Source organism: Carlito syrichta, unplaced genomic scaffold (assembly GCF_000164805.1).
Source record: "Carlito syrichta isolate Samal-C Ts95f unplaced genomic scaffold, Tarsius_syrichta-2.0.1 Scaffold315856, whole genome shotgun sequence".
In the NCBI taxonomy this organism is placed as follows: Eukaryota; Metazoa; Chordata; class Mammalia; order Primates; family Tarsiidae; genus Carlito; species Carlito syrichta.
The window spans coordinates 211,068-220,475 of record NW_007259952.1 but is presented as its reverse complement, the minus strand read 5'-3'; the positions used below and the strand labels follow the sequence as shown (position 1 = coordinate 220,475).

The 9,408-nt window shown below is 42.8% G+C and overlaps 1 long non-coding RNA gene across 1 annotated transcript; it reads right to left on the bottom strand.

The window, feature by feature from the left end:
* Positions 1 to 7,587: 7,587 nt before the first annotated feature.
* On the bottom strand, positions 7,588 to 9,114 carry LOC110594521. Its single transcript, XR_002481293.1, has 2 exons — positions 9,017 to 9,114; positions 7,588 to 7,827 (listed from the first exon to the last, which is right to left on the bottom strand). It is a non-coding gene; the product is annotated as an uncharacterized LOC110594521 (long non-coding RNA).
* Between the last annotated feature and the right edge of the window lie 294 nt (positions 9,115 to 9,408).

Below are 9,408 nucleotides of genomic sequence, written 5' to 3'. Positions count from 1 at the left end.
CCATGCCTATAGGACAAATCTCACTTAAAAAACCTGGACATCAAGGCTGAGTGAGTTTCCCCAGCTGGCGATGCCTGTGGGTACTGCTCACACACTCCATTGCTGGGAGAATTCAGTGCTATCTCTATGATTCCACAGGGAAGAGATAAGGAGAAGCTTGCACCTTTTCTCTTCTGGATCATGTCCTAGGGGCCTTTTCCCATTCCTGACTTTATTCTGTACCCTTTCGCTGTCATCAAGCCTAACAGTGAGTAGAACAGCTTTGAGTTCTGTATCTCTAGCGAATCCTTGTACCGAGGGGTGGTGTTGGAGGAGTCGCCCGAATGTATCCCAACCCTGTCCTTTCCTCACAGGAAACTTTTAAAATACAAAGCAGATACGTCCCTAGTCTGCCATCAACTTTTCAAATCTGTGATTTTGTTTTTACTTATGATTACACACAAGTCTTAGCATAATTCTTGTGATCACACATAACTTCAAAGTCTGTGTACATCTCTTATACTTTAATCCTTCTAATGAGCTGACAAATACACTGTTCCCAATCAACACACACAGTAGCGCTACAGTTGTGTGTGTTTTGGGATAGCTGTTTAAAGACAACCCTAAATTATAACTTAGTGTGACTTAGTAAAGAATTCAAAAGTTTAACTTGCTTCTCTTTCTTGTTTCACTGATTTTTACAAGCATCTGGATTCATAGATTGTCTATGGAATGTGAGGAGTGTTAAATATTCCCATGAACATGCCTTTCAATAATTACAAGGCAGCATTTCAGATACAGGGAATTCTAATGAGATGGGCATAGTCATGACCGAAAATAAAACGTAGACATTTCTTCCTTATCTTCAGCCCTTGTCTTCAACAGGCGAATAAACGCAAATTAAAACACAGGTGAGTCTTGCTTGGTTCTGAGACAGTGGAAGGATTTCCCCAGTGTTTAAATATAACTTGTATAATCAGGCTGGGTACGGTGACTTATGTCTATAACCCCAGCAGTTTGGGAGGCCAAGACGGGAAAATTACTTGAAACCAGGAGTTTGAGACCAGCTTGGGCAACATATAGAGACCCTAACTATACAAAAAAGCCATTAAAAAAATTCAGATTCAAAGAACATCTGAGCAGGATTGATACCGGGGCATATTGCGTGATGGTGAGACTTGGACTTCTATGAAAGCCCATCACTGAGGTTGTGAGCATGCTATTCGGTGGGTGGCTTTTTCAACCCTTACTTCCCTTACTTCAGAAGTCCCTAGTATCTGTTGTTCCCGTCCTTGTGCCTGTGTGTGCCCACTTTTTAGCTCTCACTTGTAAGTGAGAACATGTGGTAGTTAGTGTTCTGTTTATGCGTTAATTTGCTTAGGATAACGGTCTCATGAGCAGCTTTTTTGAGACTAGTTATCAAGCCTGCTCTTTCTACTTTCCTCTTACTGCCAGAGAAGATCATTTTTGTTCCTATACTTCTTGAGATTCTCCGAAACTCCATCGGTGTCTTCCCTCCGTAGGTGATGCCTTTGTTCTTACTGGAGTCTGTGTGAGAGGATCCAGTGGCATGACCCGTCTTCCACCCAAAGAGACCACAGAGTTCGGGCCCCTCCCTGTGCTTGCCTCCTTTTTCTGCAGTGTGGCACTGGGCACATTTCTGAACAAAAATCTCCTTGGTTTTTTCAACATGAGTGCTATGGAGTTTCCCAATCGGAAGCCTGAGGACTCACTCCCTCCCATCTCTTTTTATATTTTTAAAAATTTTGTTTTAGGATCAGGATGTGGGGTACAAGTGAGGATGAGCCACATAAGTGGCTTCTGGCTGGTCCTCACTCCACCTGGTCATGAACCAAGTACCCTTTCTGTTGTCATGTGCTCCTTCCCCTGCTTCCTCCCTCCTTCCTCTACCAGCGACTGAGAAGCCAGTGTGGTAATTCCTAAAAGATCTAAAAATTGACCTTCCATACGTTTCAGTGGTCCCTCTCCTGGGAGTATGCCCAGAGAAACATAAATCATTCTACAAAAAGTCACACCTTCTTGCATTGTTTATTGCCATGCTATTCACAGCAGCAGAACATGCAACCCTCCCATCTCTTAATGACTCCCTGTTTCTCTCACCGTGACAGCCAGAGCCCACAGGATGCTACATTATCTCCTCTTCGCAAATCCTTTCTGTCCTCAGCCCCGCTACTTCTCCATCACTCACTCCACTCTGACTTCATGAGCTGACTTCAAGTTTTCCTTGGACTCTCCAGTCTCAGGACCACTGCGTGTACTTGCCACTTACTGTTTCCTCTTCCTGGAAGGCTTTTCGCTCAAATACCTGCGTGGCTTACTCTCTTTCCTCAGACCTTGTTCAATGCCGCCTAACCGAAAAGTGTCCCTTGTCTACAGTGTATAAAATAGCATTTCACCTCCATTATTTTCTTTCTCTTTCCAAGCTTTGTTATTTTTTACAGCACTTTTAACCTAACCACTTGAAAAATTATGCATCTATGCGATTACATGTGCATTGTCTATTTTCCTCCACTAGAAAATAAGTTCCATGAAATCAGGAAATTTGTCTATTTTATTAACTTCCATGTTCACTGTCTCTTGTACTAATAGCCCTGTGTGGCATATAGTAAATGCTTCATAAATACTTGTGGAATGAATGAATGAACAACATAAAAATAGAGGTAATATAAGAACGAAGATTGACCTTATACTTTGAAATCTTTCTACACTCCTTACCTTCTATACCTGTATGTTACCTGCCACTAAGACCTCTCATTTCCCATTGGCACTATTTCAGATATAACTTGTCCGCCATTCATATACTCTGTCTTATACCTTTAAAAAATTAAAAAAACACTTTTTAAAATTATGGTAGAATATAGATAACATAAAATTTACTATTTTAAGCACTTCAGTGTACAATTTACTGGCATTAAAAACACTAACAATAATGTGCAATCATTACTACCATCCATTTCCAGAACTCTTTCATCATTCCAAAGAGGAATTCTGTATCCATTAAACAATAACTCCCCATTTCCTCTCCCCAGTCTGAGTAACCTGTATTCTACTTTATGTCTCTATGCATTTGCCTATTCTAGGTAGCTCATATAAGTGGAATATAGTATTTATCCTTTTGTGACTGGCTTATTTTACTTAGCTAATTTATTTGAGGTCATCCATGTGATAGCATGTATCAGAATTTTCTTCTTCTTATGGTTGGACAGCATTCCATTGTATGTACACACATTTTAAAATCCATTCATCTATCGACAGACATGGGTTGTTTCCACCTTTTGGTTGTTGTGATTAATTTTGCTTTTGAACATTGGGGTACAAATATCTGTTTGAGTCCCTGTTCTCAGTTCTTTTGGATGTATGCCTAGGAGTGGGATGGCTGAATTATATAGTAATTCTATATTGAACTTTTGAGGAACCATTAAACTATTTTTCACAGCAACTGTACTACTTTGCATTTCCATCAGCAACGCATAAGAATTCCCCTTTCTTCACACCTCCACCATCTCTTACTTTACCCCGGTTTTATTCGATAATAATCTTCTCAATGGCTGTAAAACGACATCTCATTGTGGTTCACATAGCCTTTTACCCAACGCCTGGACTGAGGAAAGCATCTCCTTGGGAATGTACCTGCCCTCCATAGTTGCCCTTCCTCCTCTATTTGACCATCGTTGCTCATGGAATTTTGTGGAACACCACCCTGATGTAGATTTGAGCAATGTTTTTACAAAGATGATGATGAAAACAATGAGATTAGCTGGGCTCGGTGGCTCAGCCTGTCATCCCGCGCCTTTGGGAGGCTGAGGTGAGTGGATTGCCTGAGCCCGCGGATTTGAGACCCGCCTGGGCAGGCGAGACCTCATCTCTACAGTAAATCAAAAAATCAGCCGGGCGTGGTAGCGCATGCCTGTAATTCCGGCTACATGGAAGGCTGAGGCGGAAGGATCACCGGAGCCCAGCAGGTCGAGGCTGCGGTGGCTGGGAGCGGCCACTGCCCTCCGGTCTGGGCAACAGAGTGAGACTCCAACTCAAAAAAAAAAGAAAACAATGAGACAGCAAAGCATGTATAGAGAAGAGAGCATCGAAAAAGAAGATTAAGGCAGATTATTTGGAAATAAATTTAAAGGATGCGGTGGCGGTGGGGAGCGGATCAGAATATAGGATACTGACAGGAGGTCTCCTCAGCCCAGGGATGAGATAATTTTGAAGAGAAAGTGCTCTGGAGTTGCAGAGTCCAGTGTTTTGAAGAGCAATCGCTGGATTTGGGGAATTCATAGTAAGAAATTCATAACATTTGAGAATACAGTTTGAGTTTACTGGAGGAGGTAAGGTAGAATAAAATACCAAAGAATTGACAAAAGAATGGGGGATTATTATAATTTCAAGATGATTCGCAGTAGAGGAAAGGGGGAGGAGAGAAGAGCTGGGGGAGGGTTTTTTAAAAACGGGAAAACAAGAGGAACAGCCCAGCCACAGAGACAAGCCTCGGGCTGGGTGCTTCTTGGGACTACTGACGTTGGCTTCAGCTGACACCCTAAGCCAGGCAGATCCTAACAAGAGATATTTCCTTCTATCTTAGAGCGGTAGATCCTTTACCTCTTTGAACACCAGCACTCCGCCAAGATTTCACTTTGAAAAGCAGATGAAGAGAGGAAGACAGCATTGTTACAGCCTTGACCTTAAGGAGCTAAGCAGTAAAAATGTTCAACCTGTAAATCTCAGAGGAGGATTTAATCTCTCCTGTGAGAAACGGAGCTTCGGTTAAAAAAAAAAGAAGTTATTTACTCTTCTTAGTGACATCACTTCCCAGGCTTTGTGCGCCCAGAAGTCCTTTAATATGTCAATGGTCCCAACAACATAGTGATTAGAGATGTTAAATGTCACCTGAAGGAGTCTTGACTGAAGAGACATTAGGGGCAATGTATTAAATGTCCCGAGGGGATCTCAAGGTCGCAAGAAAAGCACACCATCAGTTCAGGCTACAGTTGTCTATGGTTGCAGAGGGGGATCTCATGCTGATATCTGATGATTTGAATTCTGACATACCTTTGCATGAAGACTTGTTGGCAAGATTAGGAGAAGCAACCAAACCTGATGCAATAATGGACCAGATTAGGCCTACTCTAGTGACTGGCTACTACCCTTATATGCCTATGAAGACGTCTGTAGTAGTCAGCTGGAGGTCAGAGTTCTTCTTGCTCAAAGGAAGACAGATCCAAGAATCCAAGACTTCTAATGCAAGGCCTCGAGTCTCCTTTCAGTAGAAAATTGAATCTCTGAAACTTTCTAGGTCTTCCTCAAGTTGCCTTCTCAAATATTGTTTAGTGTTATAAGAAATTCTTAGACATAGTCCAAAAGACCACCCTGATGCAGAACTTCTGGAGAATGCTGTATTGATCACACAAGACGTTTCCTCTGACAGTAGGTTAAAGAAAGGCAAATCAGAGTGCTAGTATTTTATTGACAAACTGGAGTAACTGGATGAAAAAGTGGAAGGATCATAGAATTGAAACAAACAAATTAGTGCTCTGAAATAGGGAATTGAATATAATGGACATAAACTTTATATTTCCCTGTTTTGAGACTTGGTTTTGACTTACTTTGTATAAGAAACATAAAAAGTGCATTATTCTTAACCGGATTACTGCCAACCAGTCCTACTCTAAGAGCTCGTCTCTGAAGACCTGTGGGAGGAAGATGTGAGAATGGGGAGATCTTTTCGAAGGATGTTCAGTCATTCAGGTAAAGCTACAAATATCTTGGGAGTTCACTCCCAAGACCTTTCTCTGGGCTGGATTCACACTTCGCAAGCCGAAGGCGTGTTTCCTAAGTAGCAGGGCCCAACTGTATTTAAGTCTCTGCTGCTCCTTTTCAGCAGGGCTCCGGTCCAACAGAGTTTAAGGGTTTGCTGGAGCTCCGTGGAGAGCCAGAAGAGAATAACCCCTCTGTCTGGAACATCAAAGTCCAGAGAAGAGACTCCCCGGTTTCTGGTGTTATTCAAATAGAAGTTGAAGAAAAGCTTCAGAATGCAGTTTCCCTATACAAACAGCAGAAGATGCCGAGAGTGCAGAAACGCACAGAACACAATCTGGGCTGCAAAAAGCAAGGGGCCATGCCCAGTCACATGGCAAATGCAGAGATTTTGGGACAAGTAGAGCCCTGTGTATTAACTGGCGAATAGACTTATTTATGCCTGTGTACAGAGTTGATTGTTATTTTTATTTTTTCTTGAAATGTAAGCATGAGAGAATGGTAGGGTTGTTTATACCAGTCTTAACATTTTCTGTTTTGTTGATATTGTTAGAATGGCAGCTAAAGGTATATAGACCACTAAATTAATACTTAAAAAGATAAGTTTTCTCAGAGTTAATTTAGAACCCAAGTCTGGTATTCTTAATCAAATGAAATATTTATGAAATGGATTTTCTCTTAATTCTGGATTCTTCATGACTTTACAGTATCAACAAGTTGTGGTATTTACAATATTTGTCAAAAGTTAAAATTTTGCAAATATGAGGCGATTACCATACTCCTTTAATAAACTTCGCATGCAAAACTTTAAGCTTTAACATTGGCATTTAGATTCTGCATGAAGTATGTGTTTGTAGTATTTAAAATGCACGCGGAAACACAACTTCTTTGAAAAATAGACCCTAAAACTTGATAGATTTTTCATTTCACCAACGGAAATGCTTTATCTTAGTTTTTTCCACTGCGCACTCTTCATTTTTCCTTCATCTAACCTGCCCATTAATATCTTTCATTATAAGGTAGATTTGCTGTTTGCTTTTATTTATTCACTTATTTTTTACCTTGTAGTCTTTTAAAATTGGCATGTATTTAAGGTATTTTTCTTCCTTGATTGAAAACGTGTGTATATTTAATTATATCAGTTTACCAAATGAAAATAAGTCATACTGGTTTTGGGCCATTAAGATAAGTGCGGTTTTTAAAACACAACCTTTTAGGGTAATAAACACATGTGAAATGACTTATGGTATTTTAGACTATGAAAGAGATTGCCATGAGGCATTCACTGGAAATTTTGCTTTGTATAAAAAGCAAGAAAAAAGACAAATAATAATTAAAAAAAGAACGAAAAAGAAAAGAGGAAATTAGAGTAGTTTTGTCTTAAAGTAAAGAAGAAAAAAAGTCTGGTTGTACCAGAATGTGAAAAGATAGTAGGCTGGGCTCGGTGGCTCAGCCTGTAATCCCAGCACCTTGGGAGGCTGAAGCGAGTGGATTGCCTGAGCCTGTGGGTTCGAGGCCCACCCAGGCAACTTGGCGAGACCTCATCTCTACAATAAATAAAAAGTCAGCCGGGCGTGGTAGCGCGTGCCTGTAGTTCCAGCTACTTGGACGGCTGAGGCGGAAGGATCGCCGGAGCCCAGCAAGTCAACGCTGCGGTGGCTAGGAGCGGCCACTGCACTCCAGTCTGGGTGACAGAGTGAGACTCCAACTCACACACACAAAAAAGATAATAAAAGCTACGTTTGGGGTGTACAGTAAGTCCTAGAAGCCTTGAGGAAAAGTAAACTTTATTTCTCTGCAAATAGTTTGAAATGAAACAATAAAATGCATTGAAAATTTGGTAGCCTTTGATCGATTTTGATGAATTTATTCATAAAACGGAAAACAGGCCGATGAATGCTGCAAAATGTTACATGGGCAACAGATAGAAAAAGGGAAATTGTATTTTTTTTGTTAAGATAACGTTGAGATCACAGGCTTTAAAAAAGGTGTTGGTTTGGACCAGGAACTCCATGCTCTGGCTGTCCTGGTGATAAATCCAAGTGCAGGTTGAACATCATGTAAAGTATGTTTGGCCTGTGGAATTGGAAATTGGAAAAGGCTAGAAGCAGTTCGATCTGATACATTCTCTGCATACATGAGCGATAGTTAAACAAACAAAAAGCACACAGAAAACATGAGGCAGAAAAAGCCAGATTTGGGGCATTGATGGAAGAACCAACGGAGTGGCAGGGAAGAGGGAGGTGAGGCATGGGGGAGATCCAGGGTGTGCCTAAGGTTGCTTCCTCTGAGCGTGGAGAGATACAAAGGGTAGAGAGCTGGGAGTTCTGGGGGGGAGAGAATTCCAGGAGTTCTGTGAGATGGCCTTGATCTTAGGCAAGCGGGAGGAGGCACAGACACTCTTTCTGAGAGGAAGGAAGAGGCTAGCCTGGAGGTTTGATCAGGGAGATACTTGTGTGAGTGCAACGGACGTGAGGCCGGCAGCCCATGGCAGGCAACGTGAATGCGGCTCGTGAGTTTCTCTAAAAGTAATGAAGAGGAGAGGACAGGGGGTCATTGATATAGAGGGAGGAGTGAGCCCTGGGCTGTTTTTAAGCGACCTCCCATATGACCCTGTAATTCCCCTACTGGGAATATACCCTGAAGAACTCAAATCACTCTATCAAAAAGATACCTGCACAGGAATGTTTATCGCAGCGTTGTTCACAATAGCAAGAACCTGGAACCAACCATGCTGTCCATCAAAGGAGGACTGGATTAAAAAAATGTGGTACATATATACACGATGGAATACTACGCAGCCTTAAAAAAAATAAAATCATGAATTTCGCAGCAACCTGGATGGAGCTAGAGTCTATAATACTGAGTGACCTCTCACGGAAACAAAGATCTGAGCATCACGTGTTCTCACTCATATCGTGGACCTTGATCATCTACCATAATACTTCAAAAAAGAAAAAAGGACTGACAGTGGCGGGAAACTATGGGGGGCAGGGAGGGGAAGGGAGGTGGGATTACCGGTAGTCAATGTCGGTCTTGACATTGCCTGAACGATGCACATTTGTATACCTAACCCTTAACTGTACCCCACAATTTTATAATAAAAAACATGTTCAGGAAAACAAAGAAAAAGAAAAGAGGACAGGGCTCAGGTCGTGGGACCCGTGAGCTTCCCCTCCTTCAAAATCCACATGCTGTCGGCTTCGCAGACACTTGTGAGGGCGTTGGCGCTCACGGGGGCGGGGGCGGGTGGGCAGGCCCGGACCTGCTCTTGTCTCGCCGCTTGGCCTCTCTCCCTCGCTGCGGACGCGCTTCATTCGGTTGGGCGCGCCTTCGGGGGCCTCCGCTGGCACAACGTGGGCTCTAACATTTTCTCCCATGCATTTATTCTGTGATCCTGGAAGCAAGGCACAGAAGGAAACAAGGGCTACGCAAAGCGGACGGGCGGAGGGAAAGGGAAGCCCCCAGCCACACGTGTCCCCCGCGTCCTTCTAGCCGTCTTCTGCCAGCTGGCTCAGGCGGGGGCAGGCGTCGTCTGTCGTCTCTTTCCCGCCTCACTGTAAAGATGTGGGGCCCAGTTCGGGGCTAGTAGACGAACAGCGATCGTGCCGGGCCCCTCGCCGAGGAGGTGTGCCCCCCTCCCCGGGCGGTCTCCCC